Source organism: Betta splendens, chromosome 24 (assembly GCF_900634795.4).
Source record: "Betta splendens chromosome 24, fBetSpl5.4, whole genome shotgun sequence".
NCBI classification, from domain to species: Eukaryota; Metazoa; Chordata; class Actinopteri; order Anabantiformes; family Osphronemidae; genus Betta; species Betta splendens.
In genome coordinates this window covers 4,592,361-4,606,075 of record NC_040901.2, presented here as the reverse complement: position 1 = coordinate 4,606,075, position 13,715 = coordinate 4,592,361, and the positions used below count along the sequence as shown (strand labels likewise).

The window sequence follows — 13,715 nt, the reverse complement described above, 5'->3', positions numbered from 1 at the left end:
AGGAATTTCATTGTGGATTCAAACATATTTCTCCACCCGGTTGTTTAAATGTTAGAGACTTCGCTCGCTTGGAAAAAAGAATCTGATCGCCCCAATTTGAGAACAGGCTTAAGTCACATCCTGTCAGACAGCCGAGCGTGTTGGTCAAGATTACAGAGGATTAATGACATCATCACTTCCTTTAAAGTCACAGAAGCTCTTCCTGTTTGGTAAAGTATGACACCAGCAGACGGCCATCGATCCCTTATGTCCATAATTAGCACAATATGAGTGTTTGAGCGTGTGTGTGTCTAAGTACTGTACATGAGTCCCACTTCCTCCAGAGATCATTATGAAGGGGATTCTTGGATTTTGCAGGGCAGCAGCGACTCACATGTAATTACTCACACTCGACTCGAGGCCCCCCACGGAGCGACCCGGTGCAGGGGCCCCGGGTGTCGCCGCCCCGCGGCCCGTGTTCTCAAGGAGCCGCTCCATCAGCGTCTCCTTTAATCGGACCACCGGCTCTGCCCTTCGCTAACCCTCCGGAGTTCAAAGGAAAGGTCGGGCAAGGTGATCCTTCCACTCGCGGCCAGATTAGGGCGGCGGGCGACGTTTTAAACGTTTGTTAAAAGGGAACAAGCTGCGGGAGGAGGACGACCGGGCTTCAAGCTGGAAAAAGCAGAGGATGGAGTTGGTTTGTAGTTGAACTCCATGATATTAAATTAATTTCACGTCTACTGGACAGAATTTAATGGCGAGAAAAGCACGAGCATATATTTTGTGTAAATTCTTTTCTTTCGACATGAGTCAGTACATTACAGAAAGGCATTTTCTGCAACCTTTGGTGTATTAAGGCCCAACATGTAAAAGTATTGGCTTTTACGCGATGCTACATTAACTGAAACTTCTTAACCAAGATAAAAGGAAAAAAGAAGCTGCTCCTTAAAATATAAAATCAAAAAACTAAAGATACAAGAGGGAAAAGGTTCAAAAGTTGTGCATTTCGTTTGAATCAGCTGTCTTGATGTTTGATGACAGAGAAGCTGGATACATTTAAAGAAGGAAAGACTCACTGTGAATCCACCTACAGCACGTTTCATGGCCTGGTGCTGTAGCTCCATATCGCGTTGGTCGTATCCTTCATTGTTGCCTCCTCCACTGTCGAGTGAAACCAAGCAATGCTTTTACTTTGTTGACACATAATTTGATTCAAACCAAAAGGCAACTACAATTACAGAAGCCAAGCCGGCGTCCAGTCGTGCCGCTTCCACTGTGATACCGGCCGGTCGGCCACTTTCATCTCAGAATAACAGCAATGATTTTGCTAAATTGACGCTGGATTCTCAGCATTGTGAGTGTACAATTGCAAATGCCCGAGGGGGAAAATGAATGAGTTTTTAACTTCAAACTCCACTGCTGCCACAAACAGTATTTGGGTTGGAAGAAGATCCGCGCGCTACTTCACTGAGGACGACAGAATGAAAATGCTGGGTTTTTCAGCAGTAATTAATGAGGAGGATCATTTCCATTTGACTGCAGCAGAGAGCAGAATGAAACCACATCTGTAACTCGGCGCTCTTTTCTTCCTTCCAGGGCTTAATAATTAACACGCGCGCGCCATTACTCAACAGTTTTAAGTGAGTGACAAAGCTGTGCATAGATACATCATGCCCCAATTTCATATCTGTCATCTGTAACAAGCAATTAAAAGTGGGTTCCAGCAGGATGCGGGGAGTGTGACAGCCCCGGCAGCGCGTTTCATCTCCGTCCCGCTTTCCAGCAGCTTTTACCGACTCAATATGGTCACCGACAAGGTGGAGTTGTTGCCGGCGCTGACGTTTGCGGTCGCACCTCTCAGCCGTACTTGGGGAATATCAGCTTTGCGTCCATCCTCCCCCAGCGTCCCGGCCATCGTCCGCCTTTATCTCTTACATACAGTATAATCCAGCCTCCCTGGCTTCAGACACGTCACCCTAAACCATTATTTACCTCTCCCTCTGCAAGCATGGTGATGTATATCTCCGAGGAGAGAGTGCCGGCTCTATTAATTAGGAGCACGGCACCGTTAAAGGAGCTCTGCGGGGAGAGACGGCGCCGCTCGCTGCTCCCGACCTGCCCGCCGCGTCCTCCCACGGCGCAGATGATTAATGATGTCAGCCGTATCGCGGGGCCCTTATCAGACAGGGACACTCCCACCAAACAAAGCCGGGGTTAGGAGCTCGCTGTTTAACTGATGAACTGGGACCAGTGGCAAGGTGAGGCCGCGTCGCAGCGAATGCTAATGACCTTGGGCGTGGACTGTTAGGCGAGCGCCGGGGAACGTTAACGGCTGGAGGCGAGCTGTAACTATGATGTGTGCGACCGGGCTGCGAGCTCCGGGGGCTGCGAGCAAAAGCAGCAGAGAGGTTTTCAGTCAGGACCTTCAGGTGACAAATATCCTTATTATGTCGATTGGCTTCTTTTATAATGCAGAGTGTGGCAAAATAAGCATTATTCATAGCTTTACACATATACTGTATATGTATTTACTATATATATATATATATATATATATATATATATATATATATATATATATATATATTGGGGGTCCACTGCCTGCTCATTATCTCAAGGTTTCTCCCTTGCGGCTGCTCTTTAAAACCATCTTCAGGTGGATGCTTTTAAGTTTTTAATTAATTCTAATTGAATCCACAGACGAAACAAGGTTTTAGGAGCGAGACAAAGAAGTGCTTTATTTGCTCAATTATTTATATTGTGTCTACTTCTGTTTCAATACAGCCTGTTTCTGAGAGATAGGTAATGCTTGAGTTATTTGGATTCGTTTCAGCATCAGGTGTGAATTAGAAAGTGTGACATGATCAACTGTCCCACCTGGCATTTTTGTTGTCTCTTGTTTTTGTGTTTTCTTTAGTTACCTCACTCACACTCAGTTATCATCTAAACTGCTTCATAACAGCCCAGCTGTGGTTTGGATGAGGAGCGGGCCCATCCCTGCTACCCCCCTATTTAAGATTACCTGCTAACTGTGAAATGTTCATAATGTATATCACATAATGCTTATATTAATATTGTAAATATCAGGGGCTATTGCTGTAACCAACACTGTTCAAAAAGAGTAAACTTTCCTCTAATGTATTTTTACTTCATTACAATTTATGGACGCGTAATTAATGAAATAATGGAGGAATCCTACTGCACTAATGGCAGTAGCCCTGAGTTAAATGGAGTGTGGGCGAGTGGCTGCGTATTGAACGGTCCATGTGGCTTTTCACATTACACACCAAGGTTAAGTTGTTTAATGGGACACTTTGAATCGCGGGTCTTATCAGATATTACAGAAGCACCCAGATCAATAAAAAAGCCCTCTAATCTTTGTCACCAGTAATGTGAGTTAACGGCTAGTTATGAGATATCCGCCGCGATATGCTTGCTTTTAACTTTATCATATATGTGCATCACATCGTTTCAAAGGGAACTTGGTGAGCCCTTGCATGTGTAATATATCAGGCCTATCTGGCCCTGGATGAGAGCGGGAGAAGGAGAGCGGCAACGATGGGATCTTGTCTTTGTGATGATTTTCCACTACAAAGACGCTATCGCGCCTCCGTCCTCAGATTGTTATCGCTTATGGGCTAGAAATAGAATATTTTATGAGACACAGGACCACAAGTGTTATAGTCAGCTGGGTAGGATGTCTCTTTATCAACCGCTAAATAAGAGAATTGGTAATGAAAGTCCCATTACGCTCAAATCTAACTGTAGTCTGTAGTCAAATCGTTCAAAAAGAGTTAAAATAACAGTGATTGAATTAAAGTCCCAGAGTGAACACTACCTACAGGAATAGATCTGTTAGATCCTGGGCTGGTTCCGACACATATGCAACCTGCAAATACACACATGATTCATTTGCTTTTGTTTGTTCCTTGCGCCTTATTTGCTGGAGGCTAATGTCAAGATATCATAAAAGCCTGGAAAAATGAATACTTAATGACTGTCATTTATTAGCTATTCCTCCACCGTCATGGGAAGCGCTTTGTGCAGGGATGTTTTATTAATGCACAAATCACAGACCCAGCACTTATGAGAAAAGGGAACGTGTGTGTGTCTGCGTTTGTGTAACTGAACTGAAGTATCTCAACGACTAATGAATCCATTAAAGTCACATTTTACAACAGGAAGAATCCTATTAACTTAACTCTGATGATCTCTGACCTTTTCCTCCACTGCACTTCTGTTTTCAGGGAAACGTTGAAACCTATTGCATGACCTGCTGGGCGATTCTGCCTTGGCATTCGTTGTCCCCAGAGGATGATTACTACTAACATTACCAATCACCTGACATTTTCCCTGCCACCATGCTGGCATTTCTGCTTTTGGTATTTCATCAGAATCTAATAACCTCAGACCTCTAATCCTTGGATAGCTGGTCATAGACTATGTAACAGAGAAGCATGTATCCCCAGAGGATAAATCTAAGGAAGATCACTCATCATGTTCCATGTAGGATGAACTACTTTTAATATGCTGAATCCTTAGTGAAATAGTGCAATATTTTGGCTACGCTGAATATAATGGACAACACAAAACAGTAAATAATGTTTGTGTAGTAGTAAAGTCATGTGTGTTTCCATGACACTGTTGGCTTTTTCCACACTGTTGCTTCAGACTTTCCTGTGTAAGTATGCGTGGTGGAATGCACACACCACGGTGTTTAACTGTGTATAATTTGACTGCAAAACACTGGCAGAAACCAAAGTGTGTGCACGATTGAGATTGTTTCTGTGTAATTGTGTTTTCCTCACATGGTTTGCTCTGCTCGTCTTGTGTGGCGCGAGGACCGCGAGTGTGAATGTGCAGCTCGCTCCGTGTTCTATGTTGATCCCACTCGCGGTGCGACTCAATATTGGCTGCCAGCGGAGAGTCCGTGGGGTGTGTGCGCGACTCCAGTCTTACTCACCGACCGATCCCCCTCATTTGCCGTGGAATTTAAAAGGAATACGTCTTCCACCAAGTGCGGCTCCTTCTTCCCTTTCAGCGTCTTCTCTCTCCATTGCTCTCATTCATCCTGTGTGCCGGAGAGGTCCGCTAGACTCATTAGCGCCCGCCTCTGTGTTTCATGCCATGTTCCCCCAAAGGCATTACTAGCACCATTAGCCCAGGCAGCAGAGAGATTTCAAACTGCCTGGGTAGACGGATGCCTTCCAAGACAAAGTGTGTTCCTTTCTTTAATTAGCATTTTTTAAACATCAATATATTTTCTTCTGGCCTCACAGGACCCAAACTCTGCCGAATTAATTATTTACAGCAATGCTGTCTTCCTTCCGCTTTCACTCTCCCACCTCCTCTACTTCCTTTGAAAGCCGTCATGGTTTCCAAGTTGTTGCCTCTAGTTGGATGTGAATGCGGCGTGGACGTTCAGCTCTCCCCCTCAGGTGCCCTTTAATAGCAGACATTTTCTGCATTAAATGATCAATTTGTGGCCGAATCAAGAATTCAAGCAGCATTAATGTCCACGAAAGGCTTTACTGCCCACAAGACAACTTTAATTATGTTTATGTTTCTCTCTGATTTTGGTATTTATTTTGGCCAAGTATGAAATAAGCAGAATAACCTCTTGAAAATGAGAGGGCTGCTCCTGAGAATCCCCCCAGGTGGAGAACACAGGGTAATATCTCTCTCTAGCTGTCATAAAAGAGAAAGAAAAGTGAGGCCACAGACTTGAAAAGGCAGGGGATTGGATTGAAGGCACAATATGCATGCGGAGATAAAGTTGAAAAGGAGAGCGATAACCCTCTTCCTCTCGTAACCCCGCCACGCCACTGTGACAGAGCCAAGGTGGGAATAGCCACCAAGTCTCCATGGCAACCATGTGAACTTAAACTGAAATTGAGTTTATCCATATTCAGTCAAACACGACCTGTCAGCGTGATGGTCTTGGTTCATCACAAAACAAACACAGGGTTTGGAGTCAGGGCTTCAGTTTGTGCATTGGTATTGATTGGTGGAATTTTTAGCGAGAAACAAGCCAATGAGAATAGTTCTCATCCATATCAGTGCACTGACTGTAACAGTTCTCCCTCCGGCCTTAGATGGCGCTGTCTGGCGTGCACCATGTCAATTTTTATTCCTGTTTCATCCCCGTTTTTTTTAGTTTACACTTTATCGGTTTACTGAACTTTATCACAGAGTTGGGGTCGTTATGCACATTCTTTGTTTTACATTATACCTAAGTATCCTGCCTTGCAGAGATCTTTATAAATTAATACTTTCATACATTAACCTGTATGTGCTTCATTGTTTTCACCTATTTTGTATTTCTTGCCTTTAATTATATGATTAATTTTTATAAGTCTTGTGTGTTGTGCACTTGGATTCTCTAGTCCTGTCAGAGTGGCCCATGTCTCTACGTTAAACTGACCTACTGGATTTTATAGATTTCCAGTCAGGAAGTAGTTGGTTTGTCGGCCTCTTAGTTGGTTTTTAACTCTGACTCTTGTACAATGCCTTTGCTTTAAAATCTGAGGATTTCTCTGAAGATCAATTGTCTTTCATAAACCATATTCTGACAACAAGTTATCTAGGGAAGAAATTGAATGAGATAACACATGATTGTATTGGAAAAATACAGTTATAAAAAAAGGGAGAGCTTAAACACATCTTAGATCTCAAACATCTATGCAGTCTAGGCTTCACACTGGAAAGTTCAAACTGTCTGTTAACCACATATGCAAGGTGTTGTGATGGTTCTTGCACAATTGCACCGTGGGAAATTTAGGATTTCTTTTTAAAATAAATTATCACTTTAGGATATTTTGACCTTCACCAAATTTACTATTTATTTACTGCCTTTCCAGTCCAGCAGAGGTGGAATACGTTATAACTGAAGGACTCCTTTAAACTTCATTACGTTCACCATCTGCTGATGAACAGGTGCACCTTGCAGCGAGAATGATTAGTCAGCTGCTGTTTCTAAGGTCAAGACTGAAGTGAAACTTACACACTTACACTGAGCTGTACATACTGTAGACGTTCACTGTTTAACTTAATGTACTAGATCATTTAAATAAAGTTTTTTTTACGGCAAACGGAGGAAGTCCATTATCGGACAGATGGGACAAGCTGAGGCTGAGCAAATGGAACAGTTCCAAAGTCACGGACAGAGAACCCAGCTGCTCAGCTGGTTGGAGGCTGGAACTGTCACACTGATACTTCTTTACTTCCACAGTGGATATTTAAATTGCACAAACAAGGTTGCTCTGCCTCTCTGAAATGCCTGCGTCGTCAAAAAGCCAGTCTGCTAGTTGTTACCAGTGACATATGTTGGTTTCATCCTGCTTTGGTGGCCAGATCATAGATATATATTTAGATCTAAACATCAAACATAATAAAAACACCTTGTGGAGCATGTGTGATAGAAGCTGGCTGTTGTTAAGCACAAAGGGACACAGATAAAACTGAATGTAGACAAGAAAAATTTAACCCACAACTGCACCATCAACCACGGCCTGTTTCCTCCCTGTCCACTGATCTATGGCAGCAAATCTCAAATTAATTATGCCAAAAGGTGTTTGTTCAATTGCTCTAAGTGATCAAAAATGAAAGTCTTTGATATGTAAATAATTTCAATTAGGAATCACTTCCGTCGTCCTGGGCGCCTGCCTAATTTTCATTGTTCATATGTTCAAAGACACACACACACACACACACACACACACACACACACACACACACACACACACACACACACACACACACACACACACACACACTGGGCTCATGGGTTGACGGATGATTTGATTGATTTTATGAAAATTAGACTTTTGTAACAACACTATAACATCACTAGAGACTATAAACAAGCAAGTTTCAGTTTGTCATTCAACTCTATTTCATTTTGGTAACCACTTGTTAGAACAGATTGATAAAAGATTTCAAAATACTTGTTGCAAAAGGTTGCTGTGATCTTACAGCATGGAGACAATAAAAATCTTCCATTATGTTCCATATATTTCAAATGATAAAGAGGAAATGATAACTCTTCAGTCCCAATCTACTGCACCTCTTCCTTGGAATAATGCAATCTTTGATCCCTGGCTGCCTTGAGGAACTGAAGCTTCACAAACAGGGAGACTTTCTTGGACATTTGCTCTCTTCCGCCCAACAATTCCATCCTGATACATCCCTGAATTGTTAGTTTGAATAAATTTAACAGTAAAATGCTTTATGCCGTAAGTTCTTCGACCGGCTGTGACTTGAAGCATTAGCATATGTATTGGATGGGAATAGGCCGGGTGAGAATGTGGCTTTGTGCCGACTCTCGTGCCTTTAGCTACAAAAGCTGTGCAGTCTTGTCATTTAAATACGAAATGATCAAAAGAGGGAGAGTAAATTAATACTTAGGCAGAAGTGACCATTAATTAAACAGGGGGGGTGTAAGTGTTGCTACTTACTGCATATTCTACTAAACTTAATCTGGAGTATGTGGTTTGTTGTGATCTGTAAACTACTTTTCTTTATTTGCTCCCGTTCTTCATGTTGCTGTGAGATGTGGAGCCTGGTTTCATCTTAAATAGACTCGAAATGCTTATTTTGGATCCATACTTAATTGCAGGTAGAATCAATCTGTCCAAATGGGTTGTTTTAATTTTATATTACCTTGAAACAGAGCCGTTGCCGTCTTCCTAGTGCACATCCAAGCGTCAGTGAATCCGTGGCGTCTCAGTGATGTGCTCTTGCGAGTCCTTTTGACATTTGCCTTGGATTGAGTGGCCATCTGTGATGATGATGAGCCTTTTTTTTTCCTCCCCACAGCGTTTCTCACATGAGCCATGTGCGGCGCCTTGAGTAAGTGTTGTTTACGATGCAACCTCACATTCTTTTTTTTTATTTTTCCCCCCATCCTTTCATCCGCGTCTGTAAAAACTCCTTTCAGCGTGACTTCTGCTTTTTGCCTGAGAGGAAAAGAAAAAAAAAAAGAAACACTCAATCAGAATCGATGCCGTGCCGGCCGTCGATCCTTTGGTACTTTTAATTTCTCAAACACATGCATAATTAGCTAGGCCTCATTTTCAGATTGAATGGCTATTTCATCATCCGCTCAGATGCAGACAGTGATTTGCAGATCTAGGACTGGGCTACATTTAGTATGCAATTAATGTCGGAGAGGAATTATGAGGGTTGTTGATGGTCTCTTTTCATTTCAGCATGTCATGCAAAAAGCTAAAGGCCTTCCCATAAACTATTAATAAAATCTGTGAAAATATTCCTCAAGAGCATGAAACAACGCCATCTAAAAAATGTGGACTCATGTTGCATCACTGCATCCAACAGCAATAAAGCACTACTTGCTGGAGGAATATATTCATATGTATGTACACATGTTTTTATGATAATTTGATCATTAGATTTACTGGTTGATACATTTTTACTCTCATACAGTAATGAGATCTGGGTCATGGCTGAAAAAGGAGGAAATCTCGTGGGCAAGTGGGCAAAATGAGCTCTTTCTCCAGTCTGGCAGGGGGCTTCTGTTTGAGACAGGGTGAGGAGCTCCGAGTCGAGCCGCTGCGTCTCCACAGTGAGAGCAGCCCACTGAGGTGACATCTGTTTCAGACGCGTCCCACCAGGAAGAGGCTCTGGGGAAAAGCCAGGACACGCTGCAGGGACGGTGAGTCTCGGCTGGCTGGAAAAGCCTCGGGATCTGGTCCCGGACGAGCGGGAGGAAGTCTCCGGGGAGAGGGAAGTCTGGGCTCTGCCTGGTTAGACTGCGGCCTCTGTGACCGTGGGCGATGTCTCCACCTGGAGTTCCCACGGAGAAGCCAGACCCATGCGAGAAGAAGGAGAAATACTGTGGGTGATGGAGGGTGGAGAGATGGGTCATCAAAACAAGTCTGCGGTGCTTTTCTTTTATCTACGACAACAAACATCCTCAGACCTTTAACCAAATACCTGTTTGACTTACTCTTCTATGGTTTCCAACCAAGATGTCATGTGTTTGCCTAACACTGGGAAAAGATCAAACCTCTCAGCACATTAAAAGCATTGCTTTTTGCCCAACACTGAATTGTGCAAAACAGTGTTATGCACAATGCATCTTTTTAAATTTTTAGTACCAAACAGTATCTGCTGTACACATGGTACCTCTTGTAGTTTTTCTCTTACAGTGACATGAGTATATATCTACAGGACGATGAACGTTGTAACACCAATGAAGTGTAGTCATGAACAGTTACAGACACTGGGAAGTTTGAAAGTTTGAGAAAAGTTTTGTTATTATTGTTTTTTCTTGGGAAATGGATCCTGATGTACAAACTTTGTCTGACAACAGAGTTTGTGGTATCGAATGAAGGTGAAGGAGAGTTTCTGAACCTGTGTGTTTTTTTATGCTGTGTCTCAGTAATAAGCTAAGCTACTGAGACGTGGACCATACAAAGTTTGAAGCCGTCAGAGTTTGACGGGGGGAAACTTCTCATGGCAGGTTGTGAGCGTGTTTGATAGAATGAGCACAGCGAACGAATCAGGAAAGTTGAAGCAGGCGACAACGTAAACAACGATGCTCTTTAACAAGGTGAATCGTGGTAAATCTTCGCGCGCCGGGCTTTGATGCCCGCCCGAATTGGCCGAACATGACAGTGAAAAGCGATTGATTGCGAGTGCGAGTGGAAACGCGACTTTGCCGCTTTATCTGCCGATTTGCTTTGAAACGCGTGGGCTGTGAAGATAATGTGTCGGGTACACGCTGCAGCTCCCAGACAGACAAGGTGTTCCCTTTGATACCAAGTCCAAGAACTTTGGGTTCTTGGACTTTTTCTACATTCGACAAAATGCTGCGCCGTTGTTTCTCTTTCTAGCACGAGATTTAAATCAACATTGAACACCAACCTGTCAACATGGGTTCAAATCTGACAACAAGTAATTTAATATGTGAAATATGGAGTCGTGAGGCTACAGTGACCTTTATCCATCTATATCTTAGATATAGATGGTTAAATAGAAAGCTCAGCTCACATTGGACCAAACAGACAAACAACGAGTTATAAAGTTGGAGGAGATAAAAAACAGAGAAAGAGGAAATATGCATGTAAACGTCTTCACTGACATTAAAAATCAGGAAGTGCTAATTATGTGGTTGGAAATAAGCAGAAGAAATTGTAAATCTTTCAGTGAACAAATGTAATAAATGTACAGTTGTTTTAGTTTCTCTTGTTTCTCTTTCTTTGCTCTAACACATCTGACATTTCCATCGGTTTCATATTCGCTTCAACTCGACTTCAGTTGCAGTTTGTTGCATTAATACACAGACTCTCCACCTCAGGTTTGTTCATCCCTAACAGTCTGTGATACAAGAATTTCAATAAATGCCAAAACACACTTTAGTGTTGGAATCGCTTGCTCTGTGACAGGTGTTCCTGTTTCTGTTTGCTGACTAGAACCTGCCACAAAACATGATGACTTAAAAACACAATAATTAGAAGCCGCTAAATCACATGAAAGCTTTTGTCGGATTTGCTCTCTTGATGTTTCCATCGTGGCTTCAGGTGCGATGTGACGCTTTGGAAACAGATTTGAACCAAAGGAGCATTTAGACAAGTACATTGAACAGCACACATTGATGCCCAGACGACGTCCTGCGGATTCATCAACTGCCCTTTTCAGTCAGCGTATAAAAATCTAAACTAACAAATTAGAGTGAATTTGCTGTGATGTAAAACCCTGCATGTGCGTCTGCAGTCCCGACAAAAAAGCCCCAGCTTCGCCGACTATTAGCGGCCGTGATATCATCTTATCACCGCGCTGTGTTTCATGTGCAGCGGGAGGACGCACTCTACTTAATTAATTGAATTGCAAGGCCATCTACTTGGACACTTCCTTTTCAACGTTTTTATTGCCGGCTTCGGTTAAATTAATTGGGTGAATTTCTCATTCCCTTTAGTTGGCTTTGGCGACAGTCAAAGGGAGATTAAAAAAAAAAATCCTTGGATCTTATAAACCTAAAAGACGTCTGATGCCGCAACAGAAGCAGTGATTAAAAAGGTGCGGAATTGGTTCTTCCTTTCATTTTATCTCCACTCATACATCTTTCCCTTTTTGGATTCATTTCATTGGTCTTTTATTGGGTGTTTGATCATGACAAGACTGGTTCATTTTCTGATGATTTAATAAAGATTTCCTAAACATGGGGTCGGGTCACGGATGCATTGCTGCTGCTGCCGTTGCTGCTTAAGTGACAAAAATAGAATCATTTAAAAAAGGAAGTTATTTTTAATCCTTTGCACTCAGTGATTTTCACAGAGCATCCTCAGCCCTTCACTGGCGACTCCATCGAAACACTTACTGTGAGAGTAAGGAGCGCTTCACAAGGGCACCTTGACAGCAGGCGGCGGAGGAGAGAGGAGTGTGAGCGGAGAGCCCATTCGTCACCTCGGCTCCTGTTTGAGCAACGGTGGCTCCTCTTCTAAAACAAACCCAGCGATGAAGCGCACCGCGCGATCAGCGAGGCTTAATGTTCACCATAAAGGACAGAGATCAACCCGCAATATTTCAGGCCAGCTCACGCGGCGAGACTCAGATCAGAGGGTTCAGTAATAGTTTTGTCTGAGCCACGGAATGATGGAGAGAATGAGGCCCTTTAAACTCGGAGGACGTACGTGACCTTGAAGATCCCTCTCTGAAAGGCCAAGAGAATGACAGGTATGAACTAATACGCCGGCCTGACGGCAATTTAGCCCCGCGTAATTCCAGCTCTCCAGCTCAAACCTCCGTTTCTCAATTACTTTTGACATTTTACATTTAGATGTTGCACTAAGAGCCGTTGGAGAGGAAGAGAGACGCGCAGAGAGATAATGTTCTGAAGGAAGGAGCAGCGAGTTCAAGTCACAGCATTTATTTCCCTGTTTTAAAAAAACTGTTTATGGTTATATAAAAATAAAATCAACTACAAGTGACAGGTGCTCTATGAGTCTTGTGCCACTAGTTATTATGTACTGTGTCTATACAACTTTGGGAGGACACAACATAAAAACACACACAAGTAAATAGCTAAGAATTCATTGAGAGTGGTCGAATGTCTTGATTATATAAAGTATATACATTTAAATAAGTATTTAAATACACCCCTGTGCTCAATTTTCCTTTTAGTACAGAGAAAAAATACTCAGGATTATGTGATCTTTGAAACATTTTGATGCACACCCTCAGTTGTGGCCAGGTCATGCCCTCAGTGATTACAGACTGCAACACGTATATAATCTTCAAGTGTTACCAGCATCTTAAATTACTTCTGGTACTTTACCCTTGAAAAAGTAATTATTGCTGCCATTAACTCTGTAGCACTTTTACTCTCTTCATTACTTAGTTTAACCTGCTCTGTTGTGTCTCCATGAGCTCAATCAGATCAATAAATCAAACAGCAGTAATGTGTTTTCTTCAAACACGGTCTCGTCATTTTAAATAGCAGAGAGGCTGCTGGTAAAAAGGTTGTGGTCCCCAGTTGTCCAATCAGATGGCGGTCATTAAATCAAACGGACCAATCACAGGGCAGAAAAAGACATCACCTTCTACCGAACCCCTCACTCACCTATAAACACTAGTGGCTGCTGCTTCTGTATCTTCACAATCCTGCAACTCCACATATAGAAGAGCTTTGTTTTTAAAGTACCTACAATACAAAATATAATCGTTTTAAAGTGACGGTACGATATTTATTCATTTCCCATCTGGCAACGCAGGCA

At 42.6% G+C, this 13,715-nt stretch overlaps 1 protein-coding gene and 1 long non-coding RNA gene across 2 annotated transcripts in view; one reads left to right on the top strand and one right to left on the bottom strand.

The window, feature by feature from the left end:
* LOC114849518 (NF-kappa-B inhibitor alpha-like) overlaps positions 1-5,476 on the top strand; it is a 58,398-nt gene extending 52,922 nt beyond the window's left edge. Inside the window, exon 7 of the transcript XR_008693792.1 lies at positions 5,467-5,476. The gene's annotated coding sequence lies outside the window, so the exon portion shown is untranslated. The remainder of the gene's footprint in view (positions 1-5,466) is intronic.
* On the bottom strand, positions 5,195-9,825 carry LOC121201995 (uncharacterized). Its single transcript, XR_005897277.2, has 3 exons — positions 8,641-9,825; positions 5,597-5,667; positions 5,195-5,422 (listed from the first exon to the last, which is right to left on the bottom strand). It is a non-coding gene; the product is annotated as an uncharacterized LOC121201995 (long non-coding RNA).
* Positions 9,826-13,715: the final 3,890 nt, after the last annotated feature.